The sequence below is a fragment of the Hyperolius riggenbachi genome, chromosome 8 (genome assembly GCF_040937935.1).
Source record: "Hyperolius riggenbachi isolate aHypRig1 chromosome 8, aHypRig1.pri, whole genome shotgun sequence".
NCBI lineage: Eukaryota > Metazoa > Chordata > Amphibia > Anura > Hyperoliidae > Hyperolius > Hyperolius riggenbachi.
In genome coordinates this window covers 50,490,253-50,515,065 of record NC_090653.1, presented here as the reverse complement: position 1 = coordinate 50,515,065, position 24,813 = coordinate 50,490,253, and the positions used below count along the sequence as shown (strand labels likewise).

General features: G+C 42.5%; 1 long non-coding RNA gene across 1 annotated transcript; it reads right to left on the bottom strand.

The window, feature by feature from the left end:
* Nucleotides 1-1,914: 1,914 nt before the first annotated feature.
* LOC137528138 (uncharacterized) lies at nucleotides 1,915-18,982 on the bottom strand. The gene is made up of 3 exons (XR_011023283.1): nucleotides 18,851-18,982; nucleotides 13,890-13,970; nucleotides 1,915-2,058 (listed from the first exon to the last, which is right to left on the bottom strand). It is a non-coding gene; the product is annotated as an uncharacterized lncRNA (long non-coding RNA).
* Nucleotides 18,983-24,813: the final 5,831 nt, after the last annotated feature.

Below are 24,813 nucleotides of genomic sequence, written 5' to 3'. Positions count from 1 at the left end.
TTTCTCTCTCTGTACACAACCAAAATGTTAGTACATACTCTTCTTATATCTCATTTGGACTATTGCAATATATTACTTGGTGGACTTCCAACTAACCGACTAGTACCCCTCCAATCTGTACTGAACTCTGCTGCTCGACTCATTCATCTCTCCTCTCGCTCTTCCTCTGCTGCTCCTATCTGTCAAGCTCTTCACTGGCTACCAATTAACCAGAAGATCCAGTTCAAACTCTTAACCCTAACCTACAAAGCTCTCCACAATCTCTCTCCCCTGCACATCTCCTCACTAGTTTCCAGATACTAACTCAACCGCAATCTCAGATCTGCACACAAGCTTTTATCCTCTTGTACAATTACCTCCTCACATTCACGTGTACAAGACTTCTCACGTGCCTCACCCCTCCTCTGGAATGCCCTTCCACAGCACATCTGCCACTCTCCCACCTTTGAAATCTTTGAACGATCCCTCAAAACCCACCTTTTCCGACAAGCATATGCTCTATCTTAGGCCATACGTCCTTAAACCTCGCATCTAGTTTTACTCCATACTAAATAAGCTAATTACGCACTGCCTGTATATATACTGTGTACTTCCCCCACCTCTTGTTTCCATTTCATTCCTTTAGGGCCTGTTTCTACTATAGCGAATCTGCATGTGTTTTCTGCATGCAGATTCGCATAGCCAATGATAGTAAATGGGCCTGTTTCCACTTGTCAGGAAATCTGTGCGGTTTGCTGTGCAGGAAAAATCTGCACAGCAGAGCCATCAGAATTTGCACACCACAAGGCGGTGTGGGATTCGCATGCAATGTAATTAATAGGAAATTTGCATGTGTTTTCGCTATATTTAAATTGCGAATTTGCGTACATTTTCGCCTAAAATGAATGTAAAAGCACACAGGCACTGACATGGTTAAATTCGCATACTTACAAAAATACACAAAAACTTACAAAAATTCGAAAATTTTGAATACAAACGCGTATGAATTTGCATCTGCATGCAAATTCATTTTCACGTTTTCCACAACGAATTTGCATTGCACAAGTGGAAACGGGCCCTTAGATTATAAGCTCGCAAGGGCAGGGCTCTCACTCTTTTGTGACTTGGAATGTTATTCATTTAATAGCTTGCATTCTGTTATACATTTTAGTCATCATGTTAAATCTGCTATTGTAATCAGCAGTTCTGTATTTAGTACCAGTGTCCACATTTGATTTATATCATTGTCTGTATCATTATGTATCCCTTGTTTGTTTTTCTTACATTATACTGCGCCACGGAATATGTTGGCGCTTTATAAATACATAATAAATAAATAAATACAAATGTCCTTGCTTCTAATTAGTACTGCTTTAATGTGTATTTTTGGCCACTTATCACTAGGAGGCAGTGTGAGATAATAACATAGGACTTCTGCTTTCAGTTTCTATATTTTCTGCAAGCAGAGAGACATCAAAGCATTCAAAGAATTTACAGCACATCAAGTTCTGCTGAATTAGGTCAAAAGCAGTTATTAAGCTGCTTATGGGTTAAAGACTAGATCCTCAAGAAGTGGTACATGTACCCAGGAGGTACTTATTAAACAGTTCAGGGGGTAGTTTGTATGTAACTGAAGTGCCATGTAGCATGATGAGACAAACAAGGGAAGATATAGTACTAATCCTACTTAGAACCTACCTGTGTTCATGTTTTACTTCCTTATTTTATTGATTTTTTTTTAATCAGTGCTTTCTTGGAGTCTACTGAAACACTATGTGTATCTCCAACTAAATAACAATTATAAATATCACACGCATTTCATTATATAAGTTGTAGTAACCGGATAGGCAGACACAAGGCATTATGAGTCTATTCCTCTTTATTAAAAATGATTCAGAGTCAGACTGATCAGTATGATATGTATGGGCTTCTCACACACTCAAAAATCTCCCAGCAGATAAAGCTTCATTATCCATGTTTCAAAGACTTCGGCCTGTAGCTCCCAGAGTCCTTTGCTGTGATTTTAACTGCATGCATCTGTTGATCAAGACAGCTACGGGCTAATAGAATCACCGTAATCTGTAAATGGAAGCAGGAGAATCAGTATTATTGTTGTTTCATGTCTTTCCTCCCAGGGCCAGTTCTCTCATGAAGCCAGGTGAAACATTTCCATCAGGCGCAGAGATTTCAGGGGCAGCATGTTTATACTGTGTGTACCTTCCTGAGGAGGAATGAAGTGGCTGAGGGTGAGCAGTGTGTTTGTCACAGACTCAGTTAGCCAGTGTGTTATTGTGTTGAGCTGCAGCATGTCATGTGAGAACATTAAATGAAGCAGAGTAAATTGTCAGGTGCTGTGCGATCATTCCAAATTGGAGGGTGGGGGCGCCTAATCACAAGTTTGCCTCAGGCAGCAAAAAGTCTAGAATTGGCCCTGTTTCCTCCGTCCGCTGACTGAGGCCTCTTTTACGCATCCATCTGAAAATGGCGCCTGCGAATAATGGCGCACGGTGTTGCCGCTAATCCGTTTGCCGCTTATCGCTATTTAACGTTAAAGCCTTATTGTTATTTAACGTTAAAGCCTTATTGTTATTTAACGTTAAAGCCTTATTGTTATTTAACGTTAAAGCCTTATTGTTATTTAACGTTAAAGCCTTATTGTTATTTACCGTTAACACACAGAACCCTCTCTGTACCTATCCCCCTGGTGTTGTCTAACCCTAAGACCCCCCTGGTGTTGTCTAACCCTAAGACCCCCCTGGTGTTGCCTAACCCTAAGACCCCCCCTGGTGCTGCCTAACCCTAAGACCCCCCTAGTTGTGCCTAACCCTAAGACCCCCCTGGTGGTGCCTAACCTTAAGACCACCCCAGTGGTGCCTAACCCTAACCTTGACAGTGTTACATTAAATCCATTCCCCGTTTTGCAGTTAAATAACGTCTGCAGTTTGGCTTATGTAGGGCGCTATTGATAAATAACGTTAGTGTGTGCCACTATTGATAAATAACGTTAGTGTGTGCCATTTTTCTTCTTTTTTCCCTGTGCGCCATTATTATGCAGTACTAACGATAAATAGCGATAAGCATATCTTTTTAATGCGGCGCCATTTTTATGCATAGGCGCTGTGCGCCATTATTCACTGATCCCCTCTTTTACACTCACCTAGGTTTCCTGCATTGCATTCCTCTATGTTGCCACAAGGGACCGCAAAGGCAATGGCCTCGATTCATAAAAGTGCCTGCGAGCGGGGAAAGTGGAGCGGGGAAACACCGCTGTCGGTATTTCCGCCTTCAGGGTGGTAATTCATAAAAATGTTGCCTGTTCTGACAGGCGTGCGGAGATACTCCGCTGTAGGCAGGCGTTAGGCTGTCGGGAGACATGCGGAAGCCGGAGAAGCAGGCGGAATCCCTCCGTGCGGTGTTCTCTCTGCAGCTGCTTGGGAGGTCTGTCCCATTCACTGCAACGGATTCCGCACGCTTCTCGCCACATCAGAGGTAGCGGTAATACCCGTCCGCATACCGCTACCTCTAATCTTTATGAATTGACATTTGTTACTTTTGCTGTGATAATCACCGCGCAAGGCGGTGATTGATCACTCTGCTCGTGGATGTCGGCTTTTCATGCGGAAAAAGCCTTTATGAATACATATTTTGCTGTGTGGTCGGTAAAGCGAGCGGCTTTCTGCATTTCCTCATGCGGAAATGCTTTATGAATCGAGGCCTATGCAAGGCTTATTGCTGCCCATTGCAGTGCAAAGGAGGTAACGCTGAGACAACAGTATGTTACTATGTCGATGCAGCGTGGAGGAAGCAATGTAAATCAATGGGTGACGCATACCTTTTATAAAGGTTGTTGGCATTTCCGATGCGCTGAATGACAGGAATGCGATGGGGAATACCGTGGATCCCAGTGACCTACTTCCTGTCCAGCAGGGAGTAGTACATCACTGGGCGAGGGGGGGAGTGGGTCGGGGGGGGGGGGGGAGGGGAAGGGCGGGACGGTGCTGTACAAATGACCTTGTCAGCTTACTCTGCTGCAGGGTCATATGTTTTGGTTTTTGCATTTTTCGGTGCGAAGGGGTGGGGCATCGCATTGCAACGGACACATTAAGTGTAAAGCCGGCATCAATGTAAAGTCAATTTGCAGAGGTAGTGTGGCTGGTGACACCACCACACTAGAATTTCATAAGCACAGACCATTGTGACACCCCCATTGTCACGTACATATAAAAAAAAAAGGGCGGCGGGAAAAAATGGCGCCTGGTGTAAACGTTAATCTGAAATATCGTTTATACAAAAATTGTATTTTAATATTTTGTTTACAATAATGTTTTACAAATTCCAATCATTAAATAATGTCTATGAAATGTTGTATTTGTAAAATACTATTCTCTGTAATTATAGACGGAAACTTACAATAACGTTTGTATATTCACAATGATTGTAATTATTATGATTCAAATCGGATTTTATATAAACGATGTTTAATCACTGTTTGTTAATTTTGTTTATTTTTTTTTATTTAACCAGATCAGGATCCAAAAACATATCTTTACGTTTTATACGTTTATACTACTATAACGTTTCTAAGTTATATTTTGTATACATTTTTATTATAAAATTGATAAACCTTTAAAAAGTCATTAAGTAAAAATTAAAACTTTATTCATATATTTCAAAAATCTAATAATTAAAAATATAAGTAAGTTTGTAATAACTGTGCTGTAGTAAAACATTAGTTAATACTAGCTGACCCGCGTCGCAGCATACGCCGCATCTTCTATCTATCTAATAGAGTACGTGCCTCAACCTTGAAGCAAGAAGAATAAAGGTGGGTACACACATCAGATAAAAGTCTTTGGAAAATCAAAGATCACAGACCAATCTTACCACCCTTCATGTAGTATGAGAGCCATACTCTACACAGTCTATTCTATTGAGCTGAACTCCCCATCAGATAGAAATCTTTGCAAGATGCTGCACAGACAGATGCTGTACAGACACAAAAGATCAGTATCTGCAAAAGATCAGTTCCTGCAAAAGATCAGTACCTACAAAATACATTCATAGTCTATATCTGCAGATCTCATACACACCTTGTTTAACGGACAATCATCTGCAGATCAGATCAACCAGGATGGATCTTTGGATCTGCAGATGAATGTCCGTCAAACAAGGTGTGTATTATGCTGGGCATACATGGTACATTTTCTACCGTGTAATCGAGCGCTTTCTTATTTTCCACTCGTTTCTTCTTTTGTCCTGCCCGCCGGTATCGAGCGCAGAATCGATCCGGCGGGGTACCGGACACGTTGGAAATTATCAATCGAGCCATCAGCGGCTCGATTACATGGTAGAAAACATACCGTGTATGCCCAGCATGAGATCTGCAGATATCATAGACTATGAATGCATTTTGCAGAAACTGATTTTTTGCAGGAACAGATCTTTTGCAGATACTGATCTGTTGCATGTGTACAGCATCTTTGTGTGCAGCATCTTGCAAAAAATGCCCAGCATAATACACACCTTGTTTGACTGTGTAGGTATGGCTCTCATACTACATGGAAGGGGGTAACATTGGTCTGTGATCTTTCATTTTCCAAAGACTTTTATCTGATGTGTGTACCCACCTTTAGGCTTTCCATTAGAAAATGTATGCGTGCTCAAACACCAAGTTTAACCCTAGCAAGTCTGGCTTTCCAAATCTGGCCTAATTGGCTATTAATGAGGCAATGCTCATGCAAATATGCATTTGCTTTCGCAAGCCAAACTATGCAGGGTCAAAAAACCAATACTGCAAAGCGGTCGCCCTGCGGGAATAAGTTCATGCTACATTAGCACTATCCAGGAGCGTCACGGGGAGGATTCCCAATGCCCCCCTTTTTATACAACCGGGGGGATCGCAGTGTCCCAGGCTCTCTCACTGCCTGGGAACCACAGTGGCACCCCGGAGGCTGGGTGGCGCAGCCGACCCCCCCCAAGTGTGGCCAGCGCCAGGGAGAGCCGTCCGCACCCACCTCCCAATATTAAAAGCAGGCACTTACTTTAACGTCCATTGCGTTCTGCTACATGCGCATTAATTTTCTCATGGAAAGCATTTTTTGCAGTTTGTATCCTTTGGAGGCAGGTGGTGGATGGCTTGCTCTGGTGGTGTGAGCCCTGGAGTGAGTAGTCTGCGCCTGTCCTCCCCCCCCCCCCCCTGGAGTGTTGTATGTGAACCAGCCCTGAGCTCTAAAGCTTGGGGTGACCCATGCTTCACTCCTTTCTCATGTGGTGCCCCCAAGTTAATGCGCATGTAGCAGAACGCAATGGACGTTAAGGTAAGTGCCTGTTTCTAATATTGGGAGGTGGGTGCAGACGGCTCTCCCGGCACTGGCCAGGCTGGGGGAGGGGGTCGCCTGCACCACCTAGCCTCCCCCTCCGGGATGCCGCTGTGGTTCCCAGGCAGTGAGAGAGCCTGGGTCCCGCGGTCCCCCCGGTTGTATAAAAAGGGGGCATTGGGAATCCTCCCTGTGGCGCTCCTGGATAGTGCTAATGTAGCATGTAGCAGTTTCGCATCGAAAATCCAATTTTCGTTTTTAGCGAATTTTCACGAAAATCTTCAGAAATATTTGCGTTTTCGACCAGCATCGAAAATTCATTGTATGCGGATGCTTATGCCTTTATGCGGAAAAATGTCCACAATAATCCGCATGGAAATTCAGTCTATGCGGAAGTTTATACGGAAAAATGTCCGCAATGATGCGCAAGAAACGTCCATGAATGCGGACGCTAATGCCCTTATGCGGAAAATGTCAGCAATAATACGCAAGTAACGCGAAAATGACTGGCATTAGGCGAAAATTAACACGAAAAAATTAGATGGAAAATTTGCTTGTCAAAACGAAATTAGGTGAAAATTCGGTAAAAATTTGTCGAAACAAATTTTTGCATTTTCGCTCATCACTGGCATGTAGCAGGGCGACCGCTTTGCGGTATTGGTTTTTTGACCCTGCATAGTTTGGCATGCAAAAGCAAATTTGCATTAGCATTGCCTCATGAATAGCCAATTAGGCCAGATTTGCAAAGCCAGACTTGCTAGGGTAGGCCTCTTTACCACGGACAGTTGATAGGCAGTAAAATGCCTCTCAAACTCTTACAACTGCTCACTACTGCCCGGTAACAGCTTGCTGCTGCCTGTTAACAGCTTGCTGCTGCCTGTTAACAGCTTGCTGCTGCCTGGTAACTGCTTGCTGCTGCCTGGTAACTGCTTGCTGCTGCCTGGTAACTGCTTGCTGCTGCCTGGTAACTGCTTGCTGCTGCCTGGTAACTGCTTGCTGCTGCCTGGTAACTGCTTGCTGCTGCCTGGTAACTGCTCGCTGCTGCCTGTTAGCAGCTCGCTGCTGCCTGTTAGCAGCTCGCTGCTGCCTGGTAACTGCTTACTGCTGCCTGGTAACAGCTCGCTGCTGCCTGGTAACTGCTTGCTGCTGCCTGTTAACAGCTTTCTGCTGCCTGGTAACTGCTCACTGCTGCCTGGTAACTGCTCACTGCTGCCTGGTAACTGCTCACTGCTGCCTGGTAACTGCTCACTGCTGCCTGGTAACTGCTTGCTGAGCACACAGCTCAACAGTCCGTGGAAAAGAGGCCTTAAACTTGGTAATTGAGCACGCATAAATTTTCTCATGCAAAGTACTTCTTCTTCTTGCTCCAAGGTTGAGGCACTTAGTCTATTATATATATAGATTACTAACATTTCACTAACTAAACCTAACCCTACTCTGTCACAGAACCCTCCCTCTACCTATCCCTAATCCTTAGACCCCCCTGGTGGTGCCTAACCCTAAATTTCCCCTGGTGGTGCCTAACCCTAAATTTCCCCTGGTGGTGCCTAACCCTAAGACCCCCCCTGGTGCTGCCTGAAATATTTTTAAATACTTTATGATGCCTTTTTATGAGCACCTGTTACTTTTAAGAACTAAGTGGACTTATAGTTTTTGTATAGAGATGGTCAATGAAATGCTGATAATAATAATTCCAATGTGGATGCAAATTTGATGCAAATTGTATGCAGCTTGGAGCTTGGCTACCTCCTGCCACTTTCAGGGCTGTATACAATTCATAGTAGATTTGCGTAAAAGCCGCAGTTATTGCCGTCTCATTGACACCTCTAATTGGAAGGGTAATCTGTTCCTAGTAAACACCCCCCCCTCCCCCACACACATGGACGCCATTTCTTATAATGGTACTGGATAGAGTCCTCCATAGTTACAAGGAATTTTTCATTTAACCCCCTTGGCGGTATGAAAAATACCGCCAGGGGGCAGCGCAGCAGTTTTTTTAAAAAAAAATTTTTTTAAATCATGTAGCGAGCCCAGGGCTCGCTACATGATAGCCGCTGCTCAGCAGCATCCCCCCGCCCGCTTCGATCAGGAAATCCTGCATTCTGAAGGGGTCGTGGCAATTATTACACCAAGTGTGGAGCACGTGTGGAGCACTTTAAATCACTGGGGTGTCAGTGTGAAAATATAACAGTAATGCACTATGTACAGGTTTTTATCCTGCAGGTTATGATATCAGAAGAGGAGCGCTGTCTGCATATGTATCAATAGACTGTCTGTGGATTGATGATAGCGAAGACTCTGAACTTGCTGTGGACATAATTACTAATTAATCTTGGGAAAGTTTTTAGTGGGTGGGCGCATTCTGTACCATTATAAATATAGAGCCTATGGCAAACACTGAAAATGCGCCCCCTACCGGTCAAAGACTCTTTCTATTCTAAAAAAGCATCCTTTCTTGCGTGCAAGTGTAATGGTTGCCTGTGTTATTTGGCTCGGGATATTGCTAAAGTTACTTTTTTGGAAATATCTTTTTATTTCCTTTCTCTCCTCTTTTCTAACATTAAGCCAAATGCTCAGTGTTCTGCATGCTGCATACATAAATTAAATAGCCATGTGCCCCAGATAACAGAATTAATCTAATCTGAGGTGTAAGTGACGGGGAGGCGTGGGGGCAGACATGGCGGTGCAGTGCAGGAGCAGGCATGGGTCCCTTGGCATTCATATGTCCCTCTAATGCTGCTGCGTGCGCTGCCTGGTGTCGGGGGTGCACAGTGTCATCAGCACTACTGTCCATAGCAGCAAATAATAAAGTTAAAAAAAAAAATGTGTGTGTGTGTATATATAATTTTTTTTTTTATTAAAAATTGTACTGCTCTTGGTACAAAATTGCTGGAAAATTATATACCTGGTAGGTTAACATGAATTGTTAATGGTGTTGTTTAAAAGGAAATAAATATGGCAGCCTCCATGTGTCTCTCACTTCGGGTTCCTTTTTAACCTTCCAGCATCCGGAGGGAGAAAAAAAAACCTGGATTGGCAGTCAGAGGTGAACTTGAACTGGCCCTTTAAGATTTCCTGTAACTTTCTTTGCTCACTACCAGTGGTGATTAGATAACAGGAATGATATCACTGCATGAGCTGATCTTGGAGTCCCATGACTTCAGGCTTCTGTTTTTGCTGATTTGTAGACCTTACCGGCGATCCTTTCACTATTGTATTATTTGCTAGACAGTATATTGTACACACAGCTGGGTGCACACTCCCTGGCGGTTAGAAAATGTGCGGGACATAGAATACCCCCCTGTCTCTGCAGATGTACGTTCCTGCTATCACCCCAGTTGTGTTTCAGTGAAAAGCAGCATCTGCTGTAATGCTAGGTGCACATGATGCGTTTTTTTTTGTTGTTGTTGATTTTCCATTAAAACGATTTGTTTTTCTAGAAAGTAATATCGGACATGGCGGAAATTATCTATCGAACGCATCATGTACTGTTCCTAGCATTAAAGATGAGTACAGCCTAGAGTCCGCACAGGAAAATCCTCTGAGCTGCTGTGAACTATATCTGAAAGATGAAGATCGCTGCTTATCTGAGCTCCCTATAGTTTGCAAAAGATTCTTTGTCATTCTAAACAGAAATAAGCCTTAAAGCAGGGGCGTAACTAGAAATTCCCTAGAAATTGGAAAGGCAGGCCAGGCAGGATACTAAAAAGATAAACTATACTTACAGGATAGGTAACCAGGTATAGATGCCCCCAGTATAGATGCCCCCCTGTACAGGCAGCCTGGTATAGGTGCCTGCAGTATAGGTAGCCAGCTATAGGTTGCCCCAATATAGGTAGCTTGGTATAGGTGCTCCCAGTATAGGAAGCTGGCTATAGGCTCCCCCAATACAGGTAGCTAGGTATAGGTGCCCCTAGTATAGGCTGGAGCATATGTACTCATGTGTGCCCTGCTTCCATCTGACTAGCATGGATTGTCTTCTGAAATTGGTGAAGAACAAGTAATTGATATTCATTCCAAGCTGCATCTGGTAACATAATGGTATTTGGCCAAGAAGTTTCCAACTCATTTGTGTGCCAAAAAGTAGGAGGTTAATGTCTTCAGACACCTGGCTGTGCACACTGTTCACTGTCATCACTGCCAACCCATGCCATCGATCATTCTGGTCAATAACTGCGTGACTGTGTCTATATATCAATTGCTGGGTGACTTACATAGGACCGATGCACTCTTCCTCTTCTGTCCCAGCCAAGTAAAAGAGACTAGTCACTAGACCCTATTGGATATGGTGCAAGACACGGCCAGGATGATAAAATAAACATTTAAAAAGTTGGACAGAGGTGGTGACAATATTCACTGATGTTTCAAAGACTTTTTAGAACTGAGGAAACTGGCATAGTCCAGTGAAATAGGTTTTGAAATAGTCTTTATTCTTATTTTCATAAAAACCTTCTCATAGTGAGTTATTTTCCTACATCAGCGCTAAGCAACCTCCCCACATAATTTTATTATTTTATCTTTTTATCAAACTGGGCGCCTCTTACACTACATACATGGACTGTTGAAGCCAAACTCAGGGTTCAGATACCCTATCCCAGGAAAGGCTGGATTCACACTTTTTATGCCCCTAGGCCAATTTTCTTGTGACTCTTCTTCTATGGCAACATTCGTTCAACCTTTCCATGTGAAGCCCCATCTAAGTGTAACATTCATGTAAACCAGTTCTCTTTTATGTATGGTTCTCTTGGGCAGCAGCTCCCTTCAGGGGCGTAACTAGGCCTCACCGGGCCCCCCTGCAGAATTTCAGAGCGGCCCCCCCTCCCCTGGGGCCCGCTCGTGGCCGTTTTGTGGGGGCTGGAGGGGTGGCAGCATGAGGGGAAAGCCTTTGCCACAGTCGGCAGGGAGAGGGGAAGTTCCACCCTCTCCCTCACCTCGGGGCTCTCCCCTCTGCGCTCCCCTCCAGCTAGTTACAGCAGACTTCTCGCTTTAGCGGCTGACGTCACTTCCGGAAGTGACGTCAGCCGCTAGAGCGAGAAGTCTGCGATGGAAAGCACGGAAGAAGGTATGTATCTGCTCGCCGCTGCCCGCACACTGTAACTAGCTGGAGGGGAGCGTAGAGGGGAGAGCCCCGAGGTGAGGGAGAGGGGGGAACTTCCCCTCTCCCCGCCGACTGTGGCAAAGGCTGCCAGGGGGCTGCAGGGCCTATTGTTATGCCACTGTCTTCCATGCAGTGTTTGCCATAAGCGTCTACCCTTTTACACTACCAACTTCCTCTTTCATATGCAGCAACTCTTCCATGCCCGGCCACCCCTTGCTCAAGGTCCAGGCCTTTGTGGCCTCTCCGGAAATCCAGGACTGATCTCAGGTCTGACTGACACACACTAGGTCACCAGCTGAAAACGGAGGGGAATTGGAAGAGAGTAACTAAAGGTAGCCGTTCATCTCTCAATTTGGCGGCTAAACGACCATCCAAATCAATATTATTGAATTGGATGAAAATCGGTGCCGCCAGTAGCATGCCCTATCAATGAGCCAACCAATTTTAAGCCGAATTGTTGCATGTATTGATTGGACACGCTGAAAGATGGCGGGCTATTGTGGTCAATCGGGTGCGTGGGGGTAGCAGCGATTTCAAGCGATATCGGGACGAGCAACAAGCGCAATGGAACACCCTGTGCTTCCCCCCATGTGTGCATCTATACATAACCTGTCCTGTGTTGCCTACTGCAAAATCCTCCACTCTTCTGTTAGCGGTATACATGCTGGGGGCGTGGCGCGTGTGTGACATCACACATGCGCCATGTGCTACACGTCGGCAACGTGTATAGCGCTAACGGAAGAGTGGGGGATTCTGAAGATGGATGTAGGGATGCTCATTCCAATTTCCGTGAAAGGGAAACTTCCGCATTTGTGACCGGAAATCACATTTCCGCTTCGGAATGCAGAACGCGGAAATTAGCACGCAGAACTAACTAATGCGGAAGCTGTACTGATAGTCAGTAATTTCAAGCCAATCAGAAGACTCAGAATGAATAAGCCAATCAGAAAATGAGGATTTGTAGTGTGGTAGGCAGAATTTTCCATGGAGAAGGGAAATCTGCAGAAATCGGAATACCGTCAGAATACTGCTAAATACCGTCAGAATACAGCAGCAGCACAAATCTGCATTGGCGGAATTTCTGCGGAATCAGAAATCGGCAATTCTGACCATCCCTAATGGATGGGCACCATGCAATGGATGACACAGGACAGGTAATGTATAAATGCACATATGGGGGTACATTTATACACTAGGGGAGCAGTGGCGAGGTGGTGGATGTGGCAGACGCGGCAGACAATTCCAGGGAGTTTTCATGCTGAAATCAATCGGGAATCGGCCTGTGGTGTACGTTCAGCTGACAAATCTCTCTCTAATAAGTGAGTGATTTGTCTCTTGGTGGAATCTGCCATCATCGCTAGATGTATGGGAACCCTAAATAACCAACTTGACCACAATCAAGTACAGGGTGGTCAAAAGATAGTAAAAGTGTGATTATACCTGCATTTACATCATTTATCTATACTGAAGGCAAAAGTTCACTTTCTTAAAACAGAAAGTACTCAGGTTGGAGTTAGCTCTGAGATGTCTCCCAGTACATCACTGCTGAAATATGCAAACTAACCATTGTCGTCCTTAACCACTTAAGGACCAGGCTCTCTTTGCCTGATCTGTGCAGCGTGGGCTCTCCAGCCCACAGCACAGATCAGGTTTGCAGCAGGGCGATCAGACTCCCCCCCCCCTTTTTCCCCACTAGGGAGATGTCCTGCTGGGGGGCTCTGATCGCCGCCGGCTGCCTGTGATTTGCGGGGGCTCCTCAAAGCCCCCCTCCGTAGCGCTTTCCTCCCTCTCTGCCCTTCCCTCCCTCTCCCTCACGATATGGGCTGTGCAGGACGGATATTTGTCCTGCACCGCCTAGGATAGGCTTTAGCAATCCAATCTTCCAATCAGAAGATGATGATGTAAACAGCAGGGATTTCTTCCCCGCGTGTTTACATTTAGCCTGCGAGCCGCGATCGGCGGCTAGCAGACTGTTCACGGAGACACCCTCCGTGAACTGACATGGAACGGCTTCCATGTAATTCCACTTACGACCAGCCGCCGCCTATCGACGTTAGACGGTCGTTAAGTGGTTAAGCCCCATACACACGCTCAACAGCGGTCTTTTATGCAGCACAATTGTCAAAATACTTTTGTTGTCGAACAAGTTAAAGTAACTAAAAAAAGTCTCTTGCTATTGTTCAAAAAGCTGATAAGACTGATAAGAAGTCAATCCAACAGTAGCTTTAGAAGCTAAACACACCTCCAAATCCGCTGGAATGCAATGATACCAAAGGGATAACCCATTAAAGCATTCCCTTTTATTACTAGTGAATCTAACTATGTGCTCTTCACTGTTAGAGAGGATTATTCCATACATGCTTTTATTAGAAAACGCAGCATGCCTTACGAAGTTCAAATCATGGCGGCATCCATATTTGCCATCAAACCATCAGAAAACATGATATTCTGTAAAACCATAGCTGTTTGTAAAAATGTCATTTTGATTCACTTACAGGAAAAGCAGGTACAACGGAATCATTTGAGAAATAGTTGCGTCAGAAACATCAGAATTATCCCCCACAATGCTCCATGACCTAAAAGAAAATTTACAAAGAGTCTTTAGTTCACAGTATTTGAAAACTTCTGGCACGTTTTGCTTTTGTTAATATATCAAGAGGAAAGTGTTGTTTACTGTTGTATGGAAATAGGGCTCACAATGTAAATTTCTTCTCTCACTAATAGTGATGTGCACTATGAGTACTCACGATGACGTACCTCAGGCCCGGATTTACATCCCAGGAGCCTATAGGCACAGATGTTCTGGCACCCTAGACTCCGCCCTCCATGAACCAACAAACCTCCTCCTAACTGCACTGCATGTGTGCTGGCTGTCCCAGCTGGCACTTCTCCCTTACTTTTCTTGTCTCTCATAGGTAGCTACAAGTGCCCCTTAGTATTAGGTAGCCAGAAGTACCCTCAATATTAAGTAGCTAGAGGTGCCACCAAGTATTTGGTAGCTAGAGGAACCTCAATATTAGGTAGCTAGAGGAACCCCTGACTGAACGGAGATCTGGTGATTGAAAGGCGCTTCGAGGGGGGAGTGAGCCGCCTTTCCATCATCATGCGCCTGTAGGCACGTGCCTGCAATGCCTTATAGTAAATCCGGCCCTGACGTACCTACTCATAATTTAAACTTAAATTTAAATTAGACAGCCCCACCCCCACCCGTGGTAGAGGGGGTGTTATCTTACCCTTGCAGCCTCCTACTGCCAATATGCTTCCCATTCACTTGTGTTCTATGTCACTCCTATGCTTCCGCCTTCACCCCAGAAGAGAGAAGCATGGGAGTGATGTGGAGCTCTTTGGTTAAGGCAGCGGCGGCATGTGTAAGTTAACACTCCCTCTGCGCTGTCTAATTTAAATTTCCATTACGAATAGCTATGTACTCCTTGCTACTCCTAGTGCACAACACTGCTCACTAAGTCCTTCCTCATCCTGGGATCATTTTCATTATAGCAACAATTGTGATCCCAAAGCCCTATACTGTTCACCGATTGTTAGTGGGATGAAAAGAGGAGTCAAAAAGAAAATGGAATTAATACCAGATTATAATATCCCAATCATAGTGTGCCTTTTCATCATCCCATCATTATAATGCTACCCATTATAATAACTCCATGACTATTATCATGTACTGAATTTATATATCCCCAACATATTACGCAGTGCTAGACCATAAACCTAGTACTCTCCTTTATCGTACTTCCATTATAATGTTCCCATTATATTACCCCATTATAGTGCTCCCTATTATAATGCTACCATTATAGTGCTCCCTGTTATAATACCCCCATTATTGTGCTCACCATTAAAATGTTCCCATAATAATGCTTCCATCATAATGTTCATTATAGTGTTTCCCTTTTCGCTCTCCCAATTTTTTTTCCAGCTGGGTGGGGCACGATGGGGAAATGCAGGGCCGGTGAAACTCTGCTTCCAGATTACGAGGAGAATAAGGAGGCAAGCTGATGACAGCCAGCTGGGTGCTCACCAAAATTAGACGGGTGGAGAACGCCTTGGTGATGCAACATGTCTTGAATGTCCATACATGGGAGTTCCAAATTCGCCCACAGATGAGGGTAACCCATAATCCCCGAGCAAGGCAGAAAGCTACTGTGGCGGTATTTCAGTTGGCGGAACTTGCTAGGTGTGTTTCTCACTGTTATAAATCAAGTCTGCTGCTCTACTGTAAAAGATGGATTGCACAACCACTGTGCTTCAAGCCACTCTCTCTCCACCAGGGTTGCTCATCATGACCTCGTGATCACAAGTAACTTGTGATCACGAGTCGTTTTTGCTGATCATGAGGTTGTAATCGGCAATCATGATCGGCACTCGTGATTGGCTGCATGAGTTACTCGTGATCACAAATCATGATTAAAAACCCGCCGAGTTTAGCGGTTAATAGCAAAGCCCCCTTAAAAGTTAGAAACACTACATTTTCTAGATACGTTAAGAAGAACAGTGGGAACAAGAGGAAACATTTTTTTTTCAAAAAGACCTTATAGTTTTTGAGAAAATTGATTTTAAAGTTTCAAAGGAAAAAAATATACATTTAAATGTGGTAAAGAGACTCTGTAACAAAATTTTCAGCCTTATTTCTTCTATCTTATAATTTCCTATACCTGTTCTAATGTGGTCTGTCTTACTGCAGCCTTATCTAGTTGCACAGTGGCTGTATTATCTCTGTTATATAATCTAATCTTCTTTCCTCTGACGGCTTTGTCGGGCTCAGGCACTCAGGCTGGAATGTGCAGCTCTGCTTGTGATAGGGTAGAAGCTATACACACCCTCTCCACGCCCCCTGCAGGCTCTGTGTGAGTCACAGAGTGAGCTCCTCTAAGCCTATAACATGCCATGTCTTTTGTTTGTAAACACCGCCTAAAACTGGCAATTACAAGCCAGGATTGCAGCAGAGAGTGGCAGAAAAAGCACAGAGGGGCCCAGGAGAACATAAGGAATAGAATGGTATGCTTTTTATTGTAAGAATTTTAGAGTACAGATTCTCTGTTAATGTCAGTTAATGTATTTACCACATTTAAATGTATACTTTTTTCCTCTTGTTCCCACAGTTCTTCTTAACATATCTGGCAAATTTGGTGTTTCTAGCTTTTAAGGGGACTTTGCTATTGACTGTTAAAGTCAGCGGGTTTTTAATCACGAATTACGACTCGTGATTACATGCAGTTATTCGACTCAAAACTGCACTTGAGTCAGATATCTGTTTCTATTCGTGATCGTGATGACGAATCAATTCATAAGGGGGCTGAGTCGAATTCGTGATCCCTCGAATTCATGATTGGGGGTATCCAAACATCAATGCTCTCCACATCCCTTTGTCATTTGGGGGGTAAATCACAAAATTCCAATAAAGAAACAGTTATCTATCAATGCAACAGCTGCTATAACTTAAGAAATTGTAGCCATTACCAGTAAGTTACAATACCAAGTTCAGATACATTTTAACAGAAGATAGTCAATCTCTAAATATGGGATCAGCAGACGTCTACAAAGTCAAATTTCACTAAAAAAGGATTTCAAGCTCCTAAATACACAGGAGGTACCTAAAGCTTGGAGATGTCTCTGGTTAAAACGGTTGAGGACCATTATTTTAGTTGCTTAGTCCAAGACTTCATAGAGCTGATTTATTTAGAGAAAACCAAAAAAATTGGAAATGTTTCATTTATTAAATGTAGGCATCAAACCAACAAGCGTTGATTCCGGTTACACCTTTAATGACTAACTGTACATGGTTTATAGCAATTTTCGGAACTTTAAGTTTAGTTAAGTTTCTTCTTCAAGCATTATACAGAATTGGATCAGAACCATACAAAAATATATTTGTAATAGTTTTTTTTTGTATGGTTCTGATCCAGTTCTGTATAATGCCTGAAGAAGAAACTTAACATTTCGAAAGCTTGCAATAAAGCATGTACTGTACAGTTTGTCATTAAAGGTATTACCGGAATCAATGTTTGTTGATTTGATGTCTGCATTTCTGCTCCTCGACTACCACCGGACCACACTTCACTTTTTTCCACTTGTTCTATAGTAACTTCCCCATTGGTTTTCAGCAATCAGCCCCTTTAACCTGCTATTGAGGCAAGTACTCTTGTGCTGGGTGGGTTTCTACTGTCCTCCATTAGAAGATGCCCCCATGACACTTCCAGGTGTTGCGTGGTAAGTAGGCATTTACAGTTGCTTTAGCGCTACAAGTAGCATAGAGTTGGTAGGACCAAATTGTGTGGATTGATATCATCTATTGTATGAAAAGGATCAAGTGGATTGCTATAAAGAGCTACTTTGCCATTGTGCAAAAAGCTTCAAAATGTCAGTGTACCCATAAGGTGCTTCAATTTCTTGCCAAAGTAGCAAAATGATCGATCGATGTGGCCTACTTTATTCCATGCCCCTATTATAAATGAGGGCACTTATTAAAATTTCTCTCCTAAGTTTTTTTCCTAGGAGATAATTATTCATCTTCTGTTTAAAATAACTGTTCAGCACTCTGCAAGTACCACAAATAGATGTAAAATAGTGATGATCGTAATCAGCGAATTACGATTTTTGCACTTTCACCTCTACGTAATTAAGATGTGTAAAATCAATTGATTTCATGTCATCCATTCGTTATTGTGCGTAATTTTTGTCATTTCATGCTGTTTTTAGTGGTTACTAGCAAAGCCCACATAAATGCTATTGTCACCAAAATTGTGATATATGTTAAGGAGAATAAGTCAAAAAAATATTTTTTTCTAAAGCACTTTGTCGTTTTTGAGAATATCGATTTTTTAAATATGCAAAGGAAAATGGTTTTTAAACTGTTATTTTTCTGAGTTTAAAAACCATTTTTCCTTTGCATTTTTAAAATGTTTGCAGTTTTATTTTTCAAAAATTTATTACCACTTACCACTATTCTACTTAACAAATGTAGCCATTTTCGGGACAATAGCATGTATGGAGGCTGTGCTATTTACCGCTAAAGTTGGCATGAAATTATGCAAAAATTAAGTGAAAATGCGAAATGATGGTTCCTGATTACAATTACAGACGAAACTACAATTTTGATGCAAAATTACAACTATGCAAAATTTGTGCTTATCACTACCAAAAAAGTACTGTCAAAATTAGTTGAGTATTTTCTTGCTTGCTGGTGCCTTAAATTGCATTTTATTGATAATGTGTTAAAATATCACCTTTGAGAAAACTTACAGAAAAAGAATAAGGGCCTTGGAGTTTCTCTGGAAAAAAAGAGTCCTACATTTTATTGGCTACCACTGTAGCATGGTTCTCTTGTATGTGCAGCAATGTTCAGTAAAGAAACACAACTGGCCGCAAGCTCTCGCACCTATCAGCACCTGTTTTGCATGTATCGCACTTTAGGAAAGACTAATCAGAAGAGCTTTCATCTTACCTTGGTTGGACGCGTTATTTTTATGGTGTTGTGTGCTGATCTGCTTGGTTGTCTCCGTTGTCTTCTTGGTTGCTGCACTGGTGACAGTATTGGTGGCGAGTTTAGGTTTTGTAGTTGTTGTTGTGCCTTTAGTAGTAGTGGTGGTGGTAGGTGGATGCGTTGTACTTGTTGTTGTTGTGGCTTTAGTAGTGGTGGTGATAGGTGGATGCTTTGTACTTGTTGTGGTGGTAGTTGAATGCTTTGTAGTTCCTTTGGTGGTGCTTTGCGTCTTAACAGCTTGGAGAATAATAAAATGTTAAATGTATGCATTTCTTTTAACAGGATCATTTAATTTCCCTGGACTATATAACACTCTCGGCCAACGTTGCCTACAGTGATTTAATGCCACTGGAATAAAGGAATTCTTCTTGGTATCCCTCAGCCAACCTTTCACATCCTCCTTGAGGGAACTATCATTGTAGAAATGTCTTTAGGTTTCAAGTTGGCTTAGGGACCAATACAAATGTTTTTCTTAAAGGACCACTGTCGTGAAAATCTTAAAATGTAAAATATATGTAAACGCATACAAATAAGAAGTACTTTCCTTCCAGAGTAAAATGAGCCATATATTACTTCTCTCCTAAGTTGCTGTCACTTACAGTAAGTGCTAGAAATCTGACATTACCAACAGGTTTTGGGCTAGTCCATCTGTCCATAGGGCAGTGATGGCTAAACTTGGCACTCCAGCTGTAGTGGAACTACAAGTCCCATGAGGCATTGCAATACTCTGACAGCTCTAAGCATAACTCGGGGAAGCAGAGGCATGATGGGATTTGTAGTTTTGTCACAGCTGGGGTGCCAAGGTTAGCCATCACTGCCATAGGGGATTCTCAGCATGACCTTTATTCTTTATAAAGACACTACCTGAAAAAGAGTTACACAAAGATGCTGGCCAGCCTTCCTGCTCACTGTACACTTTTTTGGCAGTTGGACGGAGCAACTGCCATTCACTAAGTGCATTTGAAAATAAAGAAAGCCCTGAGAACCTCCTATGGGGAGATGGGCTAATCAAAAACCTGTTGGTTCTATCAAATTTCTACTACTTACTGTAAATGACAGCAACATAGGAGAAAAGTAATTTATGGCTCATTTTACTCTGGAAAAATGTCTTATTTGTATGTTTACATGTATTTTAAGATTTTCACAACAGTGGTTCTTTAAGAAAGGGCGAAGTGGATCAAGTAGGCTGAAGTCAAGGATAAATTACAATGAAACGTCATGATCATGAAAGTTTGACACCCCATATTATTGTTAAGCTAGGTCCACATGACACCCACTTGCAGACCGCTTTCTGCTATGGACCACAACGCACAAACAGACTTGTCAACGAATCCTATGTTATCTACAGGATCTGTCACGTGTCCATTATGCAATTGTTGCATAAGTGGAACGCAAAGTCCTGAGGGTGCACATGCATGGAGCACGGGCATGTCATAGATAGCATATGGTATGTCCGTTACCAAGGACACCAGGAAATAAAAAATTGGCACAGCAGGCGGTACATCAGATCTCTGCTGTGACCTGTCATGTAGGGAACCTGACGTATAACATCCACTCATCCTCAGGTAGACAAATAATTGAATGCTGCCTGCTTAAAAGCAAAATGTATGTGTAGGTGTATGTGTATGTGTATGTGTATGTATATATATATATATTTTTTTTCTGACATACAATCCTTTAGGGCTGGAACCCACTAGAGCGATTTTATGAGCGTTAAAGGAGCGATTCAAACCGCTAGCGATTTCCCTAAACGCTCAGCTAATGTTAATGGATGAGCCAAATTCCACTGGAGCCAGAGGCGGGACAAGGTCCTCCAGCACCCAAGGCTGAGACACCAAAGTGCGCCCCTCCATCCCTCCCACCCCAGCCGTCACACACTGATTGCTATTAGACTAAGAGGTGCCCCAGGGCCCACAACCTCCCCAACACCTTAATATCTAGTTATCGGGCTTGCAGTCACTGCTATGTATCCCCTTTTCTTATTTCTCTCTGCTTCATACACAATTAGGAATGACAGCTGAATGAATTTTGCGCCCCCTCCTACACTGCGCCCTGTGGCTGGAGCCTCTCCAGCCTATGCCTCGGCCCGGCCCTGACTGGAGCGATTGCGATTACCAAATCGCAAAATGCAGGACATGCAGCATTTTTGGCGTCTAGCATTAGCGTTTCTGCAATGTAAAGTATATAAACACTGGCGTAATCGCTCATCAAAACCTGCACAGAGCGATGTTGCTAGCGTTTTGAAGTTACTGCACACTGTAACAAAATGTAAAATTAATTGAAAGGACCAATCAGAATTAAAACGCTAATCGCTACACAACCGCTGGCAAACAGAATACACTTTTTAAAATCGCTCCTGAAAACGCTCATGAAATCGCTTGCAAACCGCTCATACAAAACTCTAGCGATTGCAATTAGCGATAGCGTTTTGTAGTGGGTTCCAGGCTTCAGGCCTGATTCATGAAAGGCTGGTAAATTCACCACCATGTGCACGGCAATTTTACTGGTGCTAAGGCAAGGGAGGAACTGCCTGTTCTATTGTTACCATGGCAACCGGTAAAATGCACAACATACTAATAGTGTAATGTGTTTGTTTCCTTTGCCTTAGTACCAGTAAAATTGCTGTGCATTGCCATTTGCCACCACTTGGAAAATTCACTGGCCTTTCATGCATCAGGCTCTTTACCTTTTTATCTCATTAATTATCTTCCTTTATCTGTCTTAATTGATAATTATCTCTCTTTTGCCCATTTGCAATTCACTTTTTTCCCGTTTTATCTCCTAGGAGATAATTTTTATATTCTGTTTAAAATAACTTTTAAGCATTTTACAAATGAAAAAAGTTCCTAAAAGTAAGAGAAAAAATACTACCAAAATTATTTTGAGTATTTTCTTGCTTGTTGGTGGTAGGAAATGCATTTTATGGCAAATTTTGAAAATAACATCTAGGCAAAAAACTCAGGAGAAAAAGTGAATTGCATATGGGCCTTTATCTATAGCTGCTTATTAATGATGTCTCTTTGTCTGTCTTATCACATGAATTTTCTCCTCTTTATCTATCTTCATTTATGATGCATCTCCCTTTGTCTTTTCTATCTCATGTATTATCTCCTCATATCGGTTTATCTCACAAAAATCGAACAATGGATTTGATCAATTGGAAATAATTGCCTGGAAATGATCCAATTGAACCAACAAAGAGAATATTTTTCACCAACTTCTACAAAGAAAGGATCCCATCTGTCAAACAGGTGAACTACTGATCACACCTCAGGAGCTATCAATTAAGTTATTTAGACAAATCTCATTTATTAAGCCAGGGGGTGTATGTATATATGTGTGTGTGTATATATCTATATACATCTATATATCTATATCATACACACAGTGTGTGTGTGTGTGTGTATATATATATATATATATATATATATATATATATATATATATATATATATATATATATATATATATATATATATATATATATATACAGTACAGACCAAAAGTTTGGACACACCTTCTGATTCAAAGAGTTTTCTTTATTTTCATGACTATGAACATTGTAGATCCACACTGAATGTATCCAAACTATGAATTAACACATGTGGAACTATAGTACATAACCAAAAAGTGTGAAACAACTGAAAATATGTCATATTCTAGGTTCTTCAAAGTAGCCACCTTTTGCTTTGATTACTGCTTTGCACACTCTTGTCATTCTCTTGATGAGCTTCAAGAGGTAGTCCCCTGAAATGGTCTTCCAACAGTCTTAAAGGAGTTCCCAGAGATGCTTAGCACTTCTTGGCCCTTTTGCCTTCACTCTGCTGTCCAGCTCACCCCAAACAATCTCGATTGGGTTCAGGTCTGGTGACTGTGGAGGCCAGGTCATCTGGCGCAGCACCCCATCACTCTCCTTCCTAGTCAAATAGCCCTTACACAGCCTGGAGGTATGTTTGGGGTCACTGTCCTGTTGAAAAATAAATGATGGTCCAACTAAACGCAAACCGGATGGAATAGCATGCCACTGCAAGATGCTGTGGTAGCCATGCTGGTTCAGTATGTCTTCAATTTTGAATACATCCCCAACAGTGTCACCAGCAAAGCACCCCCACACCATCACACCTCCTCCTCCATGCTTCACGGTGGAAACCAGGCATGTAGAGACCATCCGTTCAACTTTTCTGCGTCGCACAAAGACACGGTGGTTGGAACCAAAAATTTCAAATTTGGACTCATCAGACCAAAGCACAGATTTCCACTGGTCTGATGTCCATTCCTTGTGTTCTTTAGCCCAAACAAGTCTTTTCTGCTTCTTGCCTGTCCTTAGCAGTGGTTTCCTAGCAGATATTCTACCATGAAGGCCTGATTCACACAGTCTCCTCTTAACAGTTGTTCTAGAGATGTGTCTGCTGCTAGAACTCTGTGTGGCATTCACCTGGTCTCTAATCTGAGCTGCTCTTAACCTGCGATTTCTGAGGCTGGTGACTCGGATGAACTTATCCTCTGCAGCAGAGGTGACTGTTGGACTTCCTTTCCTGGGGCGGTCCGCATGTGAGCCAGTTTCTTTGTAGCATTTGATGGTTTTTGAGACTGCACTTGGGGACACTTTCAAAGTTTTCCCAATTTTTCAAACTCTCTGACCTTAATTTCTTAAAGTAATGATGGCCACTCGTTTTTCTTTACTTAGCTCCTTTTTTCAGTTGTTTCACACTTTTTGGTTATGTACTATACTTCCACATGTGTTAATTCGTAAGACTAAGGAAGCAGGAGGAAATAAATTATATATAAAAGTACACATTTTATTAATGACCAAAATACAAACACATATATATGTAAATCTATTTAAAATTGACCAGAACACACAGGTGTGCCACCATGTCTAGGCCAGATGGAAAGATGTAGGGGATCCCCTAAAGAAAATATTGATAGTGCGCAATCCATCAAATATCTTAATGCAAAAAGAGGGGGAAGCGACTCCTAGCAGGTAACATTGAAACAAAAAAACCTTGGAGAAAAATATATCATTGGTTTTAAAGGCCAAGTGTCCAGGACCTAAATGGAAAAAGACATCCTAGTAAAAAAGCACAGGTGTATCAGATTCCGGCTGGAACTTTTAGGACCCATTTGTCTAAATTGTGTTAATTCGTAGTTTGGATGCCGCTGTGGAGGTCTGTCACCGCCTCCACAGCGCACACCTGCCCGCCGTGCACGCATTGACAAAATAGCATGCAAGTGAGTAGGGAGGCTGGCTGGTATCTTTCTATTTTGGCAGTTAAACTGCTGTTCAGGAAATGCTGTTGAAAACAAAGTAAACCCTTTGCTCTAAAAGATTATTTACAGCATATTATATACTACCACCATTTTTTTATTTACTAGAACAGCGTTTAACTAGTTAAACATAGGACTTACAAGCTCCCTGTAGGCAAAGCTGGACGCATCCGAACTGGAGATAATGTTATCTTGCGTTTACATTCCTCACTTGATACAATTAAGTAAATACTTCTCTGACTGGGCAGACACTTCTGAACACAGTTAGACACTCAGAAATCATTTCTGCATACATTACAAGATGAATAAACCAGTTATGAATAAAATGCAAAGGCAGCTCTCAGTGAAAAAAAATGTGTACTTTGAGAACTTGTAATTTCTAAATTAATAATAATAAGCAAATATGATAACCTTATGGCATATAAAAAGTAGGAAACGTGTTTTTATTGAATATTATGTCAGGATTTATACCGCTTTAACATAAATGGAACTTTTAGGTCCTTTTCCCCCCAGCAATGTTTTGCGATAGGATTCTGATCGCTTGTGGATCGCAAAGCAATAGGTTCTTCCTAAGCCAATGGAAACTGCTCGATTTTGTCTGATTGCGAACTTTGCCCCTGCTGGATTTTTTGTGTGTTTGTGCTCCTGTAGAAATC